At 36.6% G+C, this 21,078-nt stretch overlaps 1 protein-coding gene and 1 long non-coding RNA gene across 3 annotated transcripts in view; both read left to right on the top strand.

Annotated features, from left to right (window-relative positions):
• LOC112487959 (uncharacterized) overlaps positions 1-3,922 on the top strand; it is a 7,011-nt gene extending 3,089 nt beyond the window's left edge. Inside the window, exons 2-3 of the long non-coding RNA XR_003051561.1 lie at positions 2,595-2,732; positions 3,570-3,922. This is a non-coding gene — a long non-coding RNA (uncharacterized LOC112487959). The remainder of the gene's footprint in view (positions 1-2,594; positions 2,733-3,569) is intronic.
• A 2,839-nt stretch (positions 3,923-6,761) lies between these two features.
• The window catches only part of LOC103388901 (neurocalcin-delta A), a 43,337-nt gene continuing 29,020 nt past the window's right edge, over positions 6,762-21,078 (top strand). Inside the window, exons 1-3 of one of the 2 annotated variants that reach the window (XM_017037745.2) lie at positions 6,762-6,882; positions 7,932-8,184; positions 8,665-8,781. The gene's annotated coding sequence lies outside the window, so the exon portion shown is untranslated. The remainder of the gene's footprint in view (positions 6,883-7,931; positions 8,185-8,664; positions 8,782-21,078) is intronic. The other variant, XM_008324108.3, reaches the window with a different exon arrangement.

Genomic DNA, 21,078 nt, shown 5'->3' with positions numbered 1-21,078 from the left:
TTGCTGCCGGCACTATATCGATTTCCCTCAAAGCAATTAGTTGGTTTCCAGCACTTTGGAGTGTTGGTCCCCCGCCATCTGCTTCTCTGATACAGGGAGCAGAAAACATTCTGTTGTGTAGATGCACTGCTGCACTCATCCACATCCTGTACTGTATCTGTGAGCGGCTGCAGAGAGAATCTCAATGAGGATGAGACAAACCAACACACAAACAAAAATACTGACCACATTTCATCAGGATCCACTGGACGTTCGTTCATTCACTCACTTCTCCTGCTGGATGTCAAAACCTTTTCTACTAAAAATGCATATGTACTGTATTAGACTGTCAAGACTAGTTAATGTCCAGTGGATCAGAAAATTACTCATCATAGTAGGACAACGTAACCCCTTCCTCCACGGCTACTGAACTTCATCTGATCAGTCTGTTTACCTTTAACAGTGTGTGAACATTTAAAACAAATCTAAATAACAGAATGAATATTATATAGATATTATTATTAGAGATGACCATCTTACAACACTGGTGTTAAACTCAAGCTCATTGTGTTTGTCAGGTCCACAAAATTGTACAGGAGCTGAAACTTGTTTTTATTGTGGAACCACACTGACCACTAAGTAAGGTGAAGTGCTAAGCTATTTTTGTTCTTCTGGTGTGTGTCACCAGATAAAGTCTGTGACCAAACATATCACAGCTAATATTCTCTAAGTTGCACAATCGCCTCAAACCATTAAATAAAAGACTTTTAACTTTTTTTTTTTTAATTTTTGTCATTTTATACTTTTAACTTCTTCTTTTTTAATTTTTGTCATTTTATTGGACAGTTGGGATTAAAAGTATTAATTTAAATCCCAAGGGACTGTCATATTATTTGAGTTATTGTGACCTAAATAATCCTGAAAAATGAGTCATTTTAGATGGGCCCCCACCTACCACAACCACCCACCACCAATAACCCCAAAATACCTTCTCACTCAGTAGGTACCAGCTAAATAACCCCACAAGGACTTATAGTCCACACATAATAGTATTATTCAAGAAATATGTCCCCACATGGTTAGCTATACCAGGTCATTCACACACACACAAACACAGACACACAGGTAGACACAAGCAGATCCTAAGCTCGTCCTGCTCTTTCCCCTGGGTCTCTTTTAAAATTGACCTTCTCTGCCTTTCATGAGAGGAAAATATCGCCCTCAAAGAATAATAAGGTTGCCAGACACATTAATTAGAGAACATCTATTTAGATAAATGTCTGAGAGACGCTGCAGCAGCACAGACAGAGAGGATGAGAGAGGGAGAGAGAGAGAGGTAATGTAAGTCAAGTTAATATAATGCAGTAATGAGATGCTATTTTTCTTAATATACAGAAATTGCATTTACTATATGTGTTTGGTTCATGTGTTTTATGGCCTAATAATAACTTGGCACCACTGTGGTGAAGGTGAAACAATCTTGTTGTATTATTTACTAGCTGCCTAAATTGATGTGCACTGAAATGTGTTTTTTATATATATATATTCATTATCCATGCTTGGTTTTTTGTTTTAATGAGAATTATTCTCTGCTTACGGTCCTTTGAACGTAGGTTTTCATCATGGTTAGTTACAATAAACACCAAATACTCAAAGGACTTGTATTAAAGGAGGTCAGAACACGTTCTCTTATATGTAGAGGAATTCAGACACAGACACAAGGGAGCAGAGAATAGCCGTTGCACCAATTAGTAGTTGAAGATCATATATCTTATATCAATGTCCCTGCTCACTTTTCTGAACCATGTATGGAAAGATGGGTGTTTATGTTTTTTAAACGTCACCATACGTGTGATTCGCAGTTTTCTGTGAGTCAACATGCACTGAGGAGAGTTGATGACCCTCTGCAAATAAGGTTCCATGCTCCATCTGCTCTCAGTCACAACAGTTTGAGGCAGCGTCTCAATCAGAGCAGGTGACTGCTGTTGTCCTCCTGTGTTGCTGCAGCGGCGGCGGCGGTATGTTGGAGCTCGGCCAACAGGTCAGTTTCCTTTTAGCCTGTCAATGTCCAAGATACGTCACTCTCAGACACAGGCGTGGTTGTTTCAAACTAGATTTATACTTTGGTCCTTTTATTTTCATGAAAGAAAACAACCCTAAATACAAGTCCAGATATTTACTGAGCAGTTACATGTCATTAAAATATTAACATTACACACAGTTGACTTTTAGAGTAATTTGTCAGATTTATAATTTATAATTTTTTTACTTCAAAACAAAATGTTCTTCTCTACAGTCACTAAGTTCCTGGTCAGCTGAAATTGACAGCAGATTTACAGTAGGCTTTATGAAGTATGTAAAGTAAAAAATCTTACAGTCCTTTTTTTGTTGTAGCAGCCAATACAAACCTGTGGTTTGTACTTTACCTTACACTTATGGAATGTTAGGTCTTTTCTTACAGACAGACAACTAAAGTGCTGTCACTGCTGTGTTCTTCTCTTCTCCTCTGAGAGGTCACGGGTGTGTGTTCTCACACAGATCTATGTCTGGGCTTTTTGTTTTCATTTCATTTGTGTTTTTTTTTTTTCAAACACAATGTTGTGTATTATTTTCAGGTTTCCTTCGTACTTATTTATGTGTCGGGGCAGGCTTGGCCGTTACCAAGGCAACAGAAATGTCTCTTTCCTGTTGGTTTTGCAGCAGGAAGCAGGAAGACTCCATCAACTCTGGATGACCCCCCTCCACAAACACAGGTGCAGCATCTTCCTCCTCTCTCCGTCTCTCACTGTTTTCCCCTGTTCCCCTGTTCACACAACAGTTGTCATATGAAATGAACCACACCCAGCACACATACGCACACATACACACACCCACTCACATCCAGAGCTAAGGCAATAATGGGTTCATCAATTGGTTATTTTTTGTTTTGTTTTTTCAGCAAAATGTGCCAGACACTGTTCCTGGGTTTTTCTTTCTTTTCTTTTCTTTTTTTTACAGTTTTTTTTTTATGATTGGGTCAGACCCAGAGATTTGAATGAGATCTGCAGTGACAATAAAACAGTTTATTTTTAACTGCTTATCTACATTAAATATTACTCAGTGAATAAGAATCAGCTGTACTCCACCTATGTTTTACATGTCATATTTATAGTGTTGATCTATTATTGTACATACTGTATACTTATCTGCTTCAATAGATATCATACCAATATCACATGTTTAATCTAAAAATGAATAACTTCCCACTGAGCAATTTTATTACATTATTATTATTATTATTATTATTATTATTATTATTATATAAGATAATTGGTTTCCATTATGCTTATAACTAATGGAAAATATATATGATTGGTGAGCCTGTTGTGAAGGCAGCGAAAAAAGAAAGAAGAAAATTGTATTTAATATAAAGATATTTTAATTCATTTTTTTACAGTAATACCAAACAAAGGACACATAAAAAGATACGCAGAAGGAAAGAAAAAGATTAGAAGTTTTCTTAAAAAATAAAAACAAAAGGTTCCTTTGTTACAAACTTGTTTGTTTATAACATGATCTGATGTAAACCTGTCTCCTGTTCACCACTGTAGAACAGGATGAAACACAATCAGAAGATGCTGACACTGAATCTGAGAACAGATCTGACGGACGGGAAGAATGAAAAAGAAAACCTTGAAACTGTCTCCTGATGAACTGACAGATAAAATGAGAAAAACGACTGAGGCTCAGACCAGACGTGTCTTCTTCCTGTGTCTCTCAGATCAATACTGTCTTTTTAGGTCTGACAACATCGAAGGCAGATGTTGAATAAGTTATTTCCCTAAAACACACAGAGACACATTTAAATGTGAACAATGACTAAATGATTCCAGTCTCACTCCGGGAGCTGGTCCTGGTTTGTCTCCTCACCAGGTTGTTGGTGTTCACCATACGCTGCTCTCTGTTTTGGACCTTTTCTTGGCTCCGTGCCTCATGACTGTAATTTGGATGAGTGCAGCTCGCTTGCCTTTAGGCTCATTAACAACAATATAAACAGTAATTACTGTGATCGCCTAATTAATTCATTTAAAAAATGTTGTACCGTGTTAAAAAAGCTGTCAGCAAATCCCTTTCTGCCCAGATCTGGATAGTTCTACCAAACATTTGTTCATATAATTACCAACTTTTGTGTCCAAAATTAGTCAGTCAGTTTAAAAAAAAAAAATCATTGTCGTGTTGCTTATGTGCAGTGTTTTATTTTTCTGCTTTTCTTTCCATTTTTCCTAAGCTTGCTAAGCTCTCTGTGAGTTATCCTGATCCTGCTGTCTGCCGACCTGATAAATGTAATCCTTCCCTCTGGACACATTTCTTTGTTTTGTTTGTTTAAACCATTTTTGCTCCTTTCTCTCATCTTTGAGCCTCACTCATTATAAATGAATCTTTTTATTTCCTTCAGATAATTTTAATAGAAGACAAAATTACCATTCAAGCCCAAACTGGACCCAATTCTTCTCCTTTAAATGGCCAGTTAATTGTGGTTAACAATGCTTAATTAAAGCATAGAATGGCTTTCACATTTGGACAGAAAGACGACATGAATTATGAACTATTTCACTCAGTTATTCCCTGACCGCACAGCAACATCTTCAATTTAAGTCAAACAATAAACAGCAGAGATTCTCATCCTGATGAGCACTTTTTATTGTTTCTATTCATGTATTCATATGTAAATCCCTGCATAGTTAATGTTTTGCATCCAATTCTGAATAGTCATTGAATAGTTAAAAAAACTTAAATCATCCAGCTGCCTGAATGGAACGTATTTTAACATACAGTGAGAGCAGATCTAAGGACAGGTTTGACCAAAACCTCTGTGTGATGATGGTATTATTTTATCTTGCAAAATGTGGTTAAATAATTGTTAACTGCCCATAATTTGCATAAAATTATTCCAAATATTGTACCTAAATATGTACAGTAAATCTTTTATAATTTATATATTTTAATTCTGCTGACAAAAAAGTAGTAAATAGTGTCAATTTTGTTTTCTGGGTTTTTGTTTGTTTGTTTTTATTTTTTTATTTTTATGCTATGATGTGAAACATTGAGTTCTTGTTTTAATTAACCCAGAATGGCATTTTTATTATTATTTTCACATCAGCAGTAAATCTTTTCTGCAGAGAATGGGTGGGTCACCATGTATTTACATGTGGCTCTACCACTAGATGTTGCTAAATCCAACACAGAGGCCCTATAGATTCTGAACAGGAGGTAGTGGCCAAAAGGTGGATAGATTTGTTGATAATTAGCTCTGAAAGATCCATTCAATGAAATTAATCATTATTAATAAATATAAATGCAGTAATTATCTGTTACTGAATTGTTATAATTGCTACAAATTATTTCTCGAAATGAATTGTTTATTTAGAGTGTTATATTTCATTATTATCATTAATTTTAAAATACTACAGAAGAATTGGCCTCAAAAATGTATACAATATATAATGTTTGACTTATAAGAATGTGTGTTTAATGAAAGTAATATACACATAATGTTCATTTTATTTTATTCATTTTTCTACTTCTTTCTGACTGCTTTTTTCAAAAGTTCACATAGTTGATCACCTGTCTGTGTTTAATTTAATTCTTTGCCTTCTCCACTGTTAAAACCAAAAAGTGTCATATTCTCCTCGACTCCATCCATGAATTTTCTCACCTCCACCCTGGCCTGGCAGCTCCATCTTCTTTACATCCTGTCAGTCGTCATGGAAATCTTTAACTCTGCCACCTCCAGTGACACTATTTGAACCATACATTACATTGACCTTGTTTGCGTCCACTGCTTCGCCTGGTTAACGAGGTACGCTATATAAACTCATCGACTTGTCTAATTAAAAGGTGTGTATTTTCAAACAACTGAGTAAAATTGACATCAGATTAAAAAGAGAAAAAAATGCATGAATCTTCTCTTTGCAGCTCAACTGGTATGAAATTAACTGTGACGCACTGGACTGTGGACAACAGCTCTTGGGCGCCACCCCCTGGTTAAATTGCATCTTCACAACACAATCTATGGCGCAATTAGTTCTTTGTTACACTCGTGTTTTTGACGTGTTAAGAGTTGCTTCTGATAGATAGATAGATAGATAGATAGATAGATAGATAGATAGATAGATAGATAGATAGATAGATAGAGTAAAACCAATCAAATCACTAAAATTTATCATTATAGGGTCATCAAACTGAATTTTAAACTTTGAAACCTCTCCATTTGTTTTATTTGTATGGGTTTTTTCAGATTAGTAATTCATTAACGTTCTTAGAAAAAAAATTCGAAATTAAAGATTGTCTTCTTTGTTTTTCTTTTTTGTTAAACTTCTGAGTGTGCATCTAGATGTTTTTGTGTGTTCCTAGTACTGCTTTACAATTTCGAAGAGTTTCAAATTGGCCACTGGACTTAAAAAAAATAAAATAAAAATAAAGTCAGTAACTTAAATTGAAGAGAAAATCTGCACAGACACTTATGGCTGTTTTCTTATTAAACCAGTGGGTGGCAGTATAGGCTTACATAAACAAATAACAGCATTTCCGTTGTAACAGATGTTTCACTTTGCCCTATTCTTGACAAGCACAAAAGTAAATAAGCATGACGCATGTTTAGTACTTATATTACTGTTTCTTGTTACATTTATTAAAGGTATGTCGTACACTCAATAAAATAGCACACGTTTTGTTCAGAGGTACATGCTTCATATTGGTAAAAACATATTTATAGACTAGCTGTAAAAGAGCATGGCAGTTTTAGCTCCTTTAGCAGCGCATCATGTTATAAATATGCGATCTTTGAGCTGACGAACTTCACTCTGACAGTTGTGGGATGATGCACATGAAGAAGCCACTTCCGATGACATTTTAGTGTAACAGGTAAGATTACTGTTGAATTCACTTTTTAAAAGATTTTTATTTAATAAGCGTCTATTTTTGGCGCATTGTCTTAGTGTGCAGGTTGGTTTGAGTTTGTTGTACGAGTATTAATCAACACTTAAAGAACGTTTATTGGTCGTTAAGCTAACGACTGTTAGTCCAGTCCCATTACTTCTCCATTTATTCGTTGTACATTCAGCTTGTGTTTTTATCTTGGTCTGCGGGATGAAACTATTTTAAACTTGGCTCCACGGTGTTTCAAATGTTCGCGGGCTTCCCTTTTGCATTTGTTGAATTTTCGATGACAGAGGAATTAAACCCCAATGTTAGTGGTTTCACCGAAACAATTTGTTTGTGACTTTGAGATGACGTCACAGCAAATCAAATCGGTTTCATTTTTCACTGAATGATTTTAAAGTAGTCAAGGTTTAGAACATACGTACACAGTACTGAAGCCCACAATGGCAATATAGAAAAATTCAAGGGGTGCAACACAAAATTTATGATCGGGAAAGGTAAAACCTTTTTAGCATTTTAGCTAAACCCATAATACAACCTTATAAACTAAGGTATTCCAATACACAAACAGGAAAATCTAGCGCCACTACAGGTTTGTCTAAAGTCTGGCCCGAGTGCCAATTGAGGAGCGTGCCCAGGTTTTATGTGGCCTAAAGCTTTCACGTTTTGAATTCTGTAGTACCATATGAAACAGTAAACTAAATAATTATATTCTTAGTTGAATGGAATTCTGGAAGGAGGCATCGTCAAGTTAAATGGTAAAACAAGTTAAAAGCCATTGCAGGTGAAATGCTAATGCTGAAATGGTAATCTATAACTCTTTACCATGATTATTCTTTTGTGCCCTTTGTCCAATGGATTTAAATATCTGTTTTCATCTAAACTATTTAGAACGCGTTAAAGGGTTTAGAAACCATTAATCAGTGCACAACAAAACATAAGAAACTATTATTTATTACATTATTGTATAAAACACAAACTTTCAAGCATTCAAGATTTGTCTGATTCTTTTGTTTCTGTTGTTCCATTAGGGTGAAACATCTGGCAGCAGTGTTTGACTTACATATGGCAAGTGACCTTTTTCCTGCATGTGTAAAGTCAATTTCTTACTTCATCTACTGGAGCCTTCTGAATGTACACAGACAGAGTCAAGAGACAGGAGACAGATGAGTCGACATCTGGAGCAAGTTACACATCACCAGGCAGTGTGATTTTCTCACAGCTGCAATCAGGATCTTCTGGCTGAACTGGATGGCATCTCACTGCTGCTGTTAAAGCTAAAAGGTGAATTTTGGGAAATGTTTACTGCTAAGTTTAACTAAGTGTAATGCTGAAATGCAGATGATTGATGGTGTATTCGTTTACTCGGGTCTTTACTTAGCAAATTTGTTTATCTCTACTAGTTTAAATCACACACCAAAATATTACATTTTTTGTGTATGATATTTGCTTTTGTACTAATGTAGTGAATGGTTTACCCTCCATTTCCTATAGACATATTTTAACACAACTTTAGAATTCTGCACTGATTTTGACAATAACCATAGCTTATTAAAACTACAATGAGAATGAATAACAATTGAATATATTCAAAACAACCAAAAATCATTGTGTTATACTAAAAGTTTAAACTAAGAATAAGGTAATAGTGAGCTACTGAGCATCCGTTATGTTCTATAAGCTGAATTAACCCCACCTGTAACCCTCACCCTCTAACAGTCTTTTAAAGGGATTTTAATGATTTTTTTTCACATCCTTTTTCAGGAGAGAAGCTGTCAAGCTCAGTTAGGATTAGAAGGTGAATGAAAGCAGGAAGCAAACCAAAGTACAAGAAGAGTGGACCAGGAGTGTGAAATTTTTCCTTCTTCTGCATTCTACGTGGTGAGTGACCCAGAGGCATAAACCGGTTTATATTGAGTTTACAATGACATGGAAGTCCAAGCAAACATGGCCCAAACTGTCTCAGCTAATTTTTTCACTCTTAATATCTGCAGATTACTGGTTAAGACAAGGACAAATAAAAGCAATAGTTATAGGTCTGCTATGAAATAATATAAAACAATAGATGATATAATGAATCTTCCTGGAAAACACAGTGCATTTATGATACTTAGTACACACTGAGTACGGTATTTGTTAGTACAAGTATTTGGTCAACACTGTGGTTAACACTGTGACCTTTCAGCATGATGCAAAACCTGTTTCCTGCCATCACCCAAAGGCATTTCAGCCATGTTCCAAGAGGCAAATTGGCTGAAGAAAATGTCAGTCAGTTTAGGTTAATTCAGGTCAGTGTGCGTTGAGGATAAACAAAAATAAGTTGAGTAATTGCATAAAATGGTAGCTGTAATCTGGAGGCAGTTTCCCTGTCATCTGATGATCTCATGATAATGATAATCACAATTAGACAGAGTTGACACTGTGTTATAATTTGTGCAATACATGGTTCAGGATGGTCAAGGCAGAGCACATGCGTTTGCATCAGTGTCATGTCTTGACGACATAAAATTTATTTTGTTTGCAACAAACCAACTTCCTTGGTTCTTCTTCCTTAAAGTATCTTGATCATTGATGTTAGAAATTTTCCAAGGCATGGACAGTGTGGGAAACAGATTTTTTCCAATACTTGGAATAGTTGACATTCCTCATTTGAACCCAACGTTGCTATAAAGCATCATCACCCATCACCCACATTCTACTCACACTCAGTTTAAAACAATGGTTTTAATACAAAAATGTTGTTTTTATTAGAAATGTATTTAAAACAAATGTTTACAGAAGGGGAGGGGGCAGCGTATAGCACTGTACATATCACAACATATGATGTCATCCTCACAAATTTTGAACTGTAGCTCTTTTTACACACTGACTATAAAATATGAAGCATTAAGCCATATCCCTCATGAAGTATTCATGAAGGATATGCCATAAATATCACACCCCATCATTAGCATAGTGTCTTGGATGAATCCAATCCTTAACTGTCAGCTTTACATTTTCCCACGGACACAGTGGTGACTCACTGAACAAGGGAACATGATGTATTTGGTGTCAACTTCAGCTGACCTGACCAACTCTCATTCCATTCATTCATAGACACAGGGTTTGTGTTGTGTATTTTTCAAAAATATAATATTTTGTAATTGCTAATTTCTTTGAAAAAAATATTTGTTTTCAATGTTACTAGACGTTTTTAGTCATTAGAAAATACAGTACATCCTCGATGACTGACGGCCACCTAAAAGGTACAGACATTATATTGCAGATCAATACATTAGTTGTCTTGCTTTTAATATGCTTTTGTCTTTTACTATGTATCTGCAACATTTATTTTCTAATCAAACTATTTTGGAAAGGGTCTGGACTTATGTCAGGTGGTTGTAGGTACAGATATTTAGTGTTTTATATGTTTTAAAAAAAAGGTAGATGACCAAGAGATACATTCTGTTTTCAGGGTTTTTTTAGGTGGTAAAATCATCTACAAAATTAAACATGTCATATCTTGGAATATACTTTCTACAAAACCTGTGTCACAAACATACATTCTGTATGTCAGCGTTTTACTTTGGGAGTTGTATTCAGCAAATCAACATTTCTAGGCCTCCCCATTAGAACATTTCTGTTGCCACAAACTCTACAGAAACATTAAAGGAAATGAATGTTTGACATCATGTTGTTAAGATAACATCAACAACTCTCAACAACACACAACTGTTTACAGATTTGATTGTATCTGTTGCTCTTTATGTACCATTGCGTACTTGCTTTTGATTGACTATTGTCTGTGTTTTTACCATTCAAAGTTAACTCTGTGTTACTGTGTCTTACATACTCAATATTGAACCACAGAAAAGCACAGTAAGCTGTTGTCAGTTGTGGAGCATTTGCAGTAGTAGCTAATGAGCCAGATCTCCCCCAAAGGGATTGATGAAAAACTAAACAGAGACATACTGCATGTTTATCTGCTGGACACAACATGAGTAACATGATCTGAATAAGACGTCGCTTCCTCCCTGTTGTTGTAAGCATTTTAAACGAGATACAGCTTCATACTAATGACCTTAAAAGACAAGGGGGTCAGGTCTTGTACTAGCATTTGTACTGTAACTGTTAGTTATGGAAGTGGCCTACGACCACTAAGTTGTGGCCCGGTACAGGGCCGTGCGTCATTTGGTAACATTGACAAGAAAAAAAACAAACATCGATGTGCATTTTTCTGACTAATGTATATAAAACATTTTATTACGATGTGACTAATGTATATAAAACATTTTATTATGATAAGTTACCAAATCGCTTCCAATTATAAAAGCATGCTAAGAAGATTTCCTTGGTAACATGATACTGTACTACATGCCATTTAGTGTAAAGCTAAGAACCTGAGGAAAATTAGGCAGAGACAGATGTGACAGGTGACAATTGCTACATAACATTGACTAATTCAGCAACATGGTGAATTGTATTTTTGTCCACATTATACTTGTTTTTATGTCAGCTGTTTCATTTTTTGTGTGTTGCATAGAAAGAAGGATATGAAATCTGGTTTACCTTTCTCTCCACCTCACCCAGGTCGATACGCAGTGTCTGACTCTGGTGCATTCATGTATGAACTATATCTGTCTAAATCAGGGACAGCTGTGCCCTGTCACACTCTCATCTCTCGTGCTTGCTCTTCATGTCTCTCAAGATGTGATCCACATAATACAATAGTGTCTTGGTCTTATTTAAACAGATTTTTTACTGCATCCTTTTATCTCACATGATCAGTGTGTTATGTCCACCTTGAGACTATATAAGGAAACCCTGAAGAAATCTTCAGACATCTGTTTTTCTATAGTTATGACATGTTTGTTTCTGGGTGCTTGACACAAAGCAAGCCTCCTCTATAAAACCCACTTGCTTGTTCTTCATCATAATAAATGTCATAATCAAAATAAAGCAGGATGTATGATTCGTCTGATCAGTTAGTGAGGTTGCGTTGTCTGACAGTTGTAATTTTCTACTTTACTATCCTTTTTATTTGTGCCAAGAAAAGGCGGTTTATCCAAAGATAAAAGCATTGCTGTGCATCTTAATATCTTCTTGGTAATCCTATGTGCCTTTTTTAGAATCCTGCGGTTTTTATGTTTGTCTCTCATTCCATCAGATGAAAGACATAATTACGTAAACAAGCACAATGGCACTTGGAAAAGTTGGGAGTAACAAAGGTTAAAAACCAACTTTGGCTGTTAATAACAATAATAATTAATCATAGATTAATCAAGAGTAAGTAACATTTATAAATGTGTTAAAAAATATATACTTTTTTGTTAATTTCTTCTGCCGGGAAAAAGATGATGTAGATGTGTGTGTTTCACACCTGTTACCTGTACATGTGACTGATTATTTATATAAGGAGAAGGATAGCAGTGTGCCAGATGAGGGGCAGGCACCCTCGTTGTCTGATATGTACTGTGAGATCCTGCAAGAGAGTACCTCACAATAATAATAGTTATTTCTTTGCTAGACATTTGACAATTAATTATTTTGACAATTAATAATTTATTATTTATTTATTATTAATGTATGCAATTGAAATGCCTTGATTTTATTGAGGTTTAATACACAGTCATAGCCATAAATGCAGTGGTACTGATAATTGGCCTTGGGTTCTTCGTTGTCGGTTTGTGGTTTCAGCCAAGAATCTTTATTTCGGTGCATCACAAATATATATATCTTATTTTCCCAATTTAAACCATAAATGCAATAATACTGTGGCTTATAGTGAACGCTGTGTAAAGTACAGACAATATGAATCTGCATATTGTCATTGGAAAGTTCAGGCCATATTTCCTAATAAAGGACCACTTTTGTTTTGGAATTGATGTTCTTTAATTGTTTACTTCCTATCACTCTGCTGCCTGCCTATGAACCTTAAACCGCCTTGTAGAACTTGGTGTAAATGCAACTTAATATTTACTAATTAGGGCATTACATGCATATTAGGCCTTGGGTAGATGATCAATAAATCCATTGGACAACAAAAAAAGGAAACACAACAAACTTACACCTAAAATGTGATCACCTGACCCAGTTTTACCAGCTGTGGAAAAGAATACTGCACCTCAAGATGCATAGCCTTTGTCTCGACAGTCAACACTCACTGAGGTGCTTGGTCGACAAAGTAAATACAAACAGAGCACCAATGGTGTGCTCTAACAGAAAGTGTAGTTAGCTACAACACAAAGCTTCACCCCAACATCCCCTAAAACTTGGCATGTCCATAATGAAGGGGCAGTCAGATACCTTTGGAAATTTTAGAATTATATAAAATACTTATTACATACCCTTATTATGATAAATTATCATTACATTAATGGTTCATTTTGTCTGTTTTTTTTTGTTTGTTTGTTTGGGTTTTTTTTGCAAATGAGTATGCAAACAAGGTAGACATAATCAACGAAATGTTTTTTCAAATATTTGATCTGTTCATAGGACTTGTGGATCATTTCCCACTTCTGCCTTGGCTCATCAATTATTGGTCAATTTAATCCTAAAACACTATATTGAAGAAGGGCCAGTACTACAGATCATTCAAACTCTTCATTTTTTTTATTTTCTGTCCCTACATTTCTGTACATGCACTCTGCCATACTGCATGACCTAGTTACATCCACAAACCTTTTTTTGCCCACTGCAGGTAAACAGTGCATACTTCCACATACATACACATAAGTTGAGCTCACATCCTCTTTACATAACATTTCAGTTTGCCACCCGACGTGCAGTAGAGGAGAGGTGGGATGAAAGCTTCACGAAGCGACAGTTACATGAGAGAGGAATGGTAATGAGTGGGCTGGAAATCATGACAGCTGGTCTGCCGCAAGTAAGGGAGCGATGGAGAGAGAATGAGCAAATAAGAGGAAGGGTAACATGTGGGAGTGCAGCTCAGCCAATACAGTAGGACGAGAAACCTTCACAGCCATAGCCCAGTTTTCTCCAGCAGATGAGCGAATAAGTGATGAAGCGTGTCTCGTCCAGACACCCACGCTGCCTGGGCTGGTGTCCGAGGGGATTGGCTGAACGCTGTAGAGTCTTCCTCCATTCTCACCCTGTCCGTTCTGTTGTTTTTAATACATGCTGACATTTCAGTGTACACATTGGTTATAAAACCTCACAGGTGGCCAACTGTCAACACTTCATCCTGTGGTGTAATATATAATGAATTGTGTGTATAATATGTGTACCTCACATACTGGACATTGTGATGCAGAGTGCAAGTTGTCTTCTGTGGCTCTCTGTGGTCTGTATTTCATGGAACTTATAGATTGATAGACAGAAATTTATAATTATGACTGAAGCTCACTAACCAGTGGGTACCGGTATCAGTATCAGGGCCTATATTTCATCAAGAAATCCTACTCCAAAATATAAGTTGATTCAATGACTCCATTCTTTAGTGGTTAACCACAAGCTGTGCACCGGTCAGCCTGTCTTCAGGCATTAGGGAAAAAGATAGGAGCAAGATTTACTGCTGCTAATTTAATAATTTAATGCTGCTAAATGTAGTGTGATGTATTGTCAGATTTGTTCTATTACTGTACAATATTTTTTAAATAAATCCCCTGAAAAAGTGCCTTAGCACTGAAATCAATAACATCTCTGCTCAGGTCAGTGGCACAGCTGAGTTAACCAACGTTGTGTTAATATGTTCATTGAAACTTGGAAATAATGCAGTATAGTTAGGTGACACTTTGTGTACTGCAGAGCAGGACCACTTGCTCCATTTGGTTTGGAAGTTTGAAGATTTTTTTTTATTTGAATTTTTGGTTTTATTTTATTTATTCTGATGTCACTATAGTAAAATAGTTTTTAAAAGCACTTTTAAACAAGATGTTCTATTTTTAGTTTTGTTTCAGCTGCTGCAGATAATGCCAAAGTTATGTAGTAATTTTACTGTCATGCCAGAAGCTGCATTCCATATACGGTCAAAAGTCAGGTCTGCTTTTTTGTCATCATTGTTTGCCTGGTTTCACAAATGGTGTGAAATATGCTCAGGCTTTGGTCAATCTGTGGTGTGCATGTGTCTCCTAGTGGGGAACTAAAAATAAGACTCAACACCAATGATTCTGTTTTAATTTGTATGACTATAAAAACTGCCCTGGTCCCAACTTCTTTTCTCAGGGCACAGCAAAATAATACTCATTTTTTACAGGGCATTGCTATGCAGAGAACATATGGAATGTTTTTAGTTTAAATGGCTATTTTTCTATTTGCTCTATTGCAAGTTTAAATTTCCCTTGGCAACAATCATGAAATTAAAAGGGTCTGTTACCATCTCTTACAAATTTTCTTTGCTAGAGAAATATTTGATGACCATAGACCAGTAAAAGGCTGTTTCTTTTTGACTGTAATGAGCAACAGTGTTTTTTTTGGGAAATAAAAGGTGCCAAATTTACTGAAAAGAACACTTCTCTTTTGTAACTGTTAAACTTGGCATCTCTTTAGATTGTACTGCAGCCAATTACAGAAAATATTTTGATCTTTTAACTAAGAAAGAGGAGTAACTCTCAAAATCTCAATTATTTTTCATTCTTTCGTCCGTTTCATCAGCATATGCACTGATGATGTTGTCGAAGTAGCAAAGTTCAAGCAACAATAACTAACAACTAACTATAACTGTAACCTTAATAAATCCAAACCAAAATAATTCTCTGAGTTTATGAAAGCAGCAGCATTTAGGAAAGTGTATATATAAAAAATACAGTAAATCAATACAACTGGTTAAATCATTAAAAAAGATTATTAGTAACTTTGTCCCTTATGACAAAAGCTTGTTCATTAGCTCTGTTGTACACAGAAAACCCAGTGTTTCACACACACACACGCACGCACACAGAGTTGTCATTTTTTCCCGCTGATTGGTGTGGTTGGAGACAGAGTGGGGAAGTGAGAGGACAGGAACCTGGAAGCTGATCTCTTCCTCATCCGCTGCAACTCAGAAGGTAGCCTTCCTCAGACTTTCACCTCCTCCAGACACTGAACAGGAAAATACTTTTTGGGCACTAGCTCACGTTGTCATAGCTGGAAAAAACACTTTCAGAAAGACAAGTCACTTAAGAGTAAGTAATTTTAAAGCAAACCAAGAAATAATGTCAACAGTTAATTTCAGCAGAACAACAGTTTAGATGTCATTGACCTGTAAGCAAACAACATATTTCTTCATATTTGTCTAATGCCAACTAAACACCCCAATAAAAAGTGTCCCCTGCAAATTAATGCCACCCCAATAAAAAGTGTCCCCTGCAAAAACAACCCTATGATAAAAAGCTAAAATTCAATCAATTCATCTTGTGACAAGCAAAAAATAATGGCTATTGGAAAACAATTTTATTGTATGACATTTTAAATACTGTAGCTTTATCTGTGAAAGATTTTTATTTGTATTTATTTTTTGTTTTCAGTCATGTCTTTCTGTTCACTTCTGCCTTATGTGAGTGTTTCTGTTTGACTGTTCTCTTAGTAAATATGCATGTTCCATTATTTTATTCTCATTCAAACTCTTTCAGTCACGACAAGATTGACATTACCAGTGGGGGTCGAACACTTTGGTAATTCAGCTGCATTGTGCAGCACAACACTGTTGTCTTTGGTCATTATTGTTTCCCATGACACAGAGATGAGCGTGAGGAAGTTCCAGTTCCCAGGCCCCCTAAATTCCCTGAAACCTAAGACATTACACACTGTCTTTTACACTCACACACATTTGGTTTGATATAGTTGTTAGCTACTACAGTACACTACACACATACACACACACACACACTAACATATCAGCCTGAGGTTTGCTCTTTGACCAGAAGACAGCTGCAGTTTGTCCAGTGACGACAACTTGACAAGAGTCAACTGTTACTGTCCGGTCGCTTGTTACCATTGAAACCTTTGACCTCCTTTAAGAACACCATAACTTTGATAAGAGGTTATCTAAAATAGAAAAGATTAATTACAGGACACAGGTTAGCTGTTTATCTTCAGGGAACACATTGCAACTGTCAGCTCTGCAGGGTTTAACATCATCTACTGTATTTGTGAATAGTTAAGTTCAGTTGTTAGCCAATAGCTCTTTAATGTGGCAATATTACATTTTGAGGACATGTCTTTTTTGTACTGTCTCGGTTGTTTTATCTATTATTTGTGATTTTCATCTCCAGGATAAACTTGAGATTAAAAATCCCGAATCAGGTTGATGTTTAGCAGGATGAATTCAGCCTCTTAGACAGCCCTCACCAGGAAGACCAACTCCTGCTGTTCTTTTAGATTTTAGTGAGTTTCTTTGGAAATGGATGCAAACACTTCCTGTGTCTATGACTCAGGGACACCAAGTTTAGAATGTCAAATAATAAAGTCATGGAAATGTTTTTTATTCTTATCAGATCCCCAGATTGTTCAAACTGTGACTTGGAGGAAGTTCCTGCTGGTAGAAATGAAAGCGCTAGAGCTGCTGCCATGGTCTTATCTGTAACTCTGGATTTATGCCTAACATTCGATAGGCTGCTAGCATCCGTCCATCATTAACTGCCAGAAGAAACTCATTAACATGCAGAGACAACTGCTCTTTTTATGTGTTAAAAATATTGATGAGAGTGTGGAGTCTAAATGTGTCTGTCAAAATAGTGAGCATGACTAATAGATGGTGGGATGTCAATTTCCCACTCCTGACTCTCAGCCTGCTGCTGCTCTGTGATAAGAGAGAGACTGGGCGGTGGACTGTGGTTAATCCTCTCTCTGCATCCAGCCACACTGCCTGCTATTAAGGAACAATGGGTGGCAATGATTGGTCAGGCTTTTCTTCTGGCTTGTCTTTGTAGGACTTGCATAATCAAGGATTGAGTGGGTTGGATAAGAGATGTTAGCGATTGGCTCCTGCCTGGTTCTTCACCGATTCCCCTAATGTGACATGCTCTGAGGATTCAATGCACAGGTTGGAGACAGGGGTTTATGAAGATTTGCAGCTTGTGGTTCATGTGCTCTGTGAGCCTACGAGTGTTTGCTCCCTAGAGAAATGAACATGAAATGATCATGAATTGTCATCATGAACGCTGATTATTTTCATTTTGTCTACTAAAATACTTTAGCACAATAAGTGAGAACTCTATAAGCAAATTACCCTAAAACTATGTATTGTTTGTTCATGCATACACGTAACCTTAGTCCTGTGTATGGTTTGTGTGTCTAGCAGTCGGGTTTCCCTCACCTCCTCTCTCTGGGTGAGTCATCCAGCAGCTCGTGACTCTGTACTTACTCCTTCAGGTGAGATTCTAGATTCTTTCACTGATCCAACTCACATCACTTATCTGCTACTGGTCTCATGTGCATTTAATTGAAATCTTAATTGTTGCAATATAGGATAATGAATAATTTCTTGGTTGGTAGACTTTTTGGCTTCATTTTGGCTTCAGCTGTTACAACAGTGTAAATAAAGGTTGTAAACATCCAATATACCTTCATCACAACTTTTAATGAGTAAGAGATTTTTTGGTTTGTTTGTTTTTTTCAACAAGAAACCTTGAGTTGTTTTGGCAAGCGGTGTAGTGCATTGGATAAGCCTGTTGAAGGAGTTGCATCAGCTCGCCCACCTCACGCACTGTTGTTATGTAACATGAGATTTGTTTTTCAAAAGAATCTTGGCTACTTATTCCACTAGGCTTTATGTAAAACCGTAAAAAGGAACATCTGCTGGCTGTTACAGACGTGTGTGTGTGTGTGTGTGTGTGTGTGTGTGTGTGTGTGTGTGTGTGTGTGTGAGGTAAATTCATAGAAGTAGTGCTGCTCTTCTGCTCTTCTCATCTCCCCCATGGTTTCCAATAATATGTAGTACTCTGCATGGATTCACAGCAGTTTGGACATATATTCACTTCCCTGCTCTACTCCTGTGCTTTCTCTTTGTTTCTGAAAGTATTACTGCGACTTCTATTGAAGAAGTGATGGTGATTATAATCCACCACGTTTTCGTCGTCGTCATGATTCCAGCATAAAACACTCCAACAATGCTTTGGTGATAAATCCTTGTACATGGGGTTCAGTAGACAACTCTTTGCACAATTGATAAACTAAATATGCAGCAGCAAGATAACATGTTTACAAATGGGTGTTTTTAGTTTGTTGTAATCTGTAATTGGTGTTAGAATTAAGAAAGTGGTTGTTCATAGCATTGATATTTACTAGACTTAAAATTTGTGTCATACCAAAAATAAGTGGAAATGGCGTAATCGTAAATAGCTTTCTCTTCATGACTTCCAACTATTGTTGTTGTTTGTCCAGTGTCTGCTGCAAACCGCATTTCACTTCCTGGTCTACTGTCTCAACTCCTGTTGATATTAATTCCTGGAAACAGAGAACCAGTGCTTCCAGACAATACAATGATTCAGGATATATCCAAAGATGCCATCTAACTCAGGGGAATGTCTAATAAAAATGTATTTCATTAGCTCATGTTACAGATCTGCAAGTGTAAGTAGAAGTTTTTATTCCGCTGATATCAGTTTTTAGCATTACAATGACATAGTAGAGATGACGTGGTATGAATGATCAGATTATGGTTATCGAGCTGGAATTGAGTGTCAGTCATTAATGCATGTCCCTAAAAAACTCAATGGCATGAAGGAGGTTTAAATATGCAAACAAAATGGAGAATGGCTAACCAGAATCATGTTTTTGAAATAACCCCTTGGACAGAAATAAATCAATGATCTATTCCATTCAACCAGTTGCTGAGATTTAACCGAGGAGTATTTTAATACAAGTACATAATTTAAGTGGATTTAAGATCTAAGAATCACAACCAAGTTAAATAAACAGTTACAAGCACATGCCATAAAATCTGCTGTATATGCAGTGTACGTAATAGTATATTTACCATTTAATTAATTTGTAAATGTCATGTTTGGGCTGATTTAAGAAACACACTGCAGTTGTAGTCAGTGAGAGCGGAGAGCGTGTTTCTAACTTTGATTAAGCACTGAGGGTGTTTCCTCTTCTGAAAGAACAACTTCTGAAGGGTTTGCTTTGGAAAGAGAAGTTGTTTTCTCTTCCGCTCATGCTGTTGCTTCCTGATTCTTCTGAAGGAAGGAATTCCCTCTAGTGCTTGTTAAACCGCCCCACATCCTAACACACACTAAAACTGGTTGTCTGCCTGTGACTTTGCAAATATGCAAATTTAAATCACAAAATTAGTGAAAACACCTTTCAAAAATTAGACAAGAGAGAAAGTGGGATCTACATTTTCTACTCTTTGCTATTTTCTTAACTGGAAATTAATTTGTTGGTTGGCTTTGACTGGGTTAGTGTTAGATATGCAGTAATAAGTGTTGCATTCAATGGCAGCATGTTTCCATACCCAGTGCATTTAGTCTTGTCCTGTTTATAATTATGATGACCAACGTCTCATCATTAAGTCATCTCACACAAAACAGTGAGTTTACTCAGCACTCACACTAGCGGCTTCTTTCCTCCAATTCAGTGTCAAAAGGAAGGACAATAGAAACATTTACAGAGCAAGAGCAATGTCAGAAAAGCTTGCAGTCTTTTAAAATTACAGACAGGACCTTTATACTCCCTCTTTGACACAAAAGCAGGGTTACAGAGGGTAAGTGATCTGCTAAAGTCAAATTATACATTGCATTCTCAAAAGCACTGATAAAAAAGCATGGTTCATCATCACGCAGAAGCCCAACTTCCACTGTCACCAACTACTCCATATTTCCAATGAAACCTTTGTCCAACAGAGAAAAGACCAGGCTCATGGACTTCTGATCAGTTAGATAGGGTTTCAGTGAGTAAGCTGTATGTCCAATCATCCCAATCCAATGGCTTAAAAAAAACGAATTTAATGCTGCCAAGCTGCCCATCTGATACTTGAGAGCATGTTGCAGCTTCTTGCATCATTTGAGCCCTTTGAGTTTTGTGATTGACTTACTGCCTCCCCACAGAGCATCTTGCTTTTCACCTCTGCAAGATCTTCACTGTCTTATTTATCTCAGCAACAGACCTCATTAAATTCTCCCCCAGTCCTCTGCAGATTTCCTCTGCCCTGTGTGGCATTTCATTTTCCGTACGTCTCTCACTTAGTCATACATACCCTTACTCACAGGAGTCCACAAAGTGGGTGCTTTACACTTGACTGACCTTAGTTGTCCGTCC

This window comes from Cynoglossus semilaevis, chromosome 13 (genome assembly GCF_000523025.1).
Source record: "Cynoglossus semilaevis isolate Cse_v1.0 chromosome 13, Cse_v1.0, whole genome shotgun sequence".
Classification (NCBI taxonomy): domain Eukaryota; kingdom Metazoa; phylum Chordata; class Actinopteri; order Pleuronectiformes; family Cynoglossidae; genus Cynoglossus; species Cynoglossus semilaevis.
The sequence above is the reverse complement of the archived record's forward strand: the minus strand, read 5'-3'. Positions and strand labels throughout refer to the sequence as shown.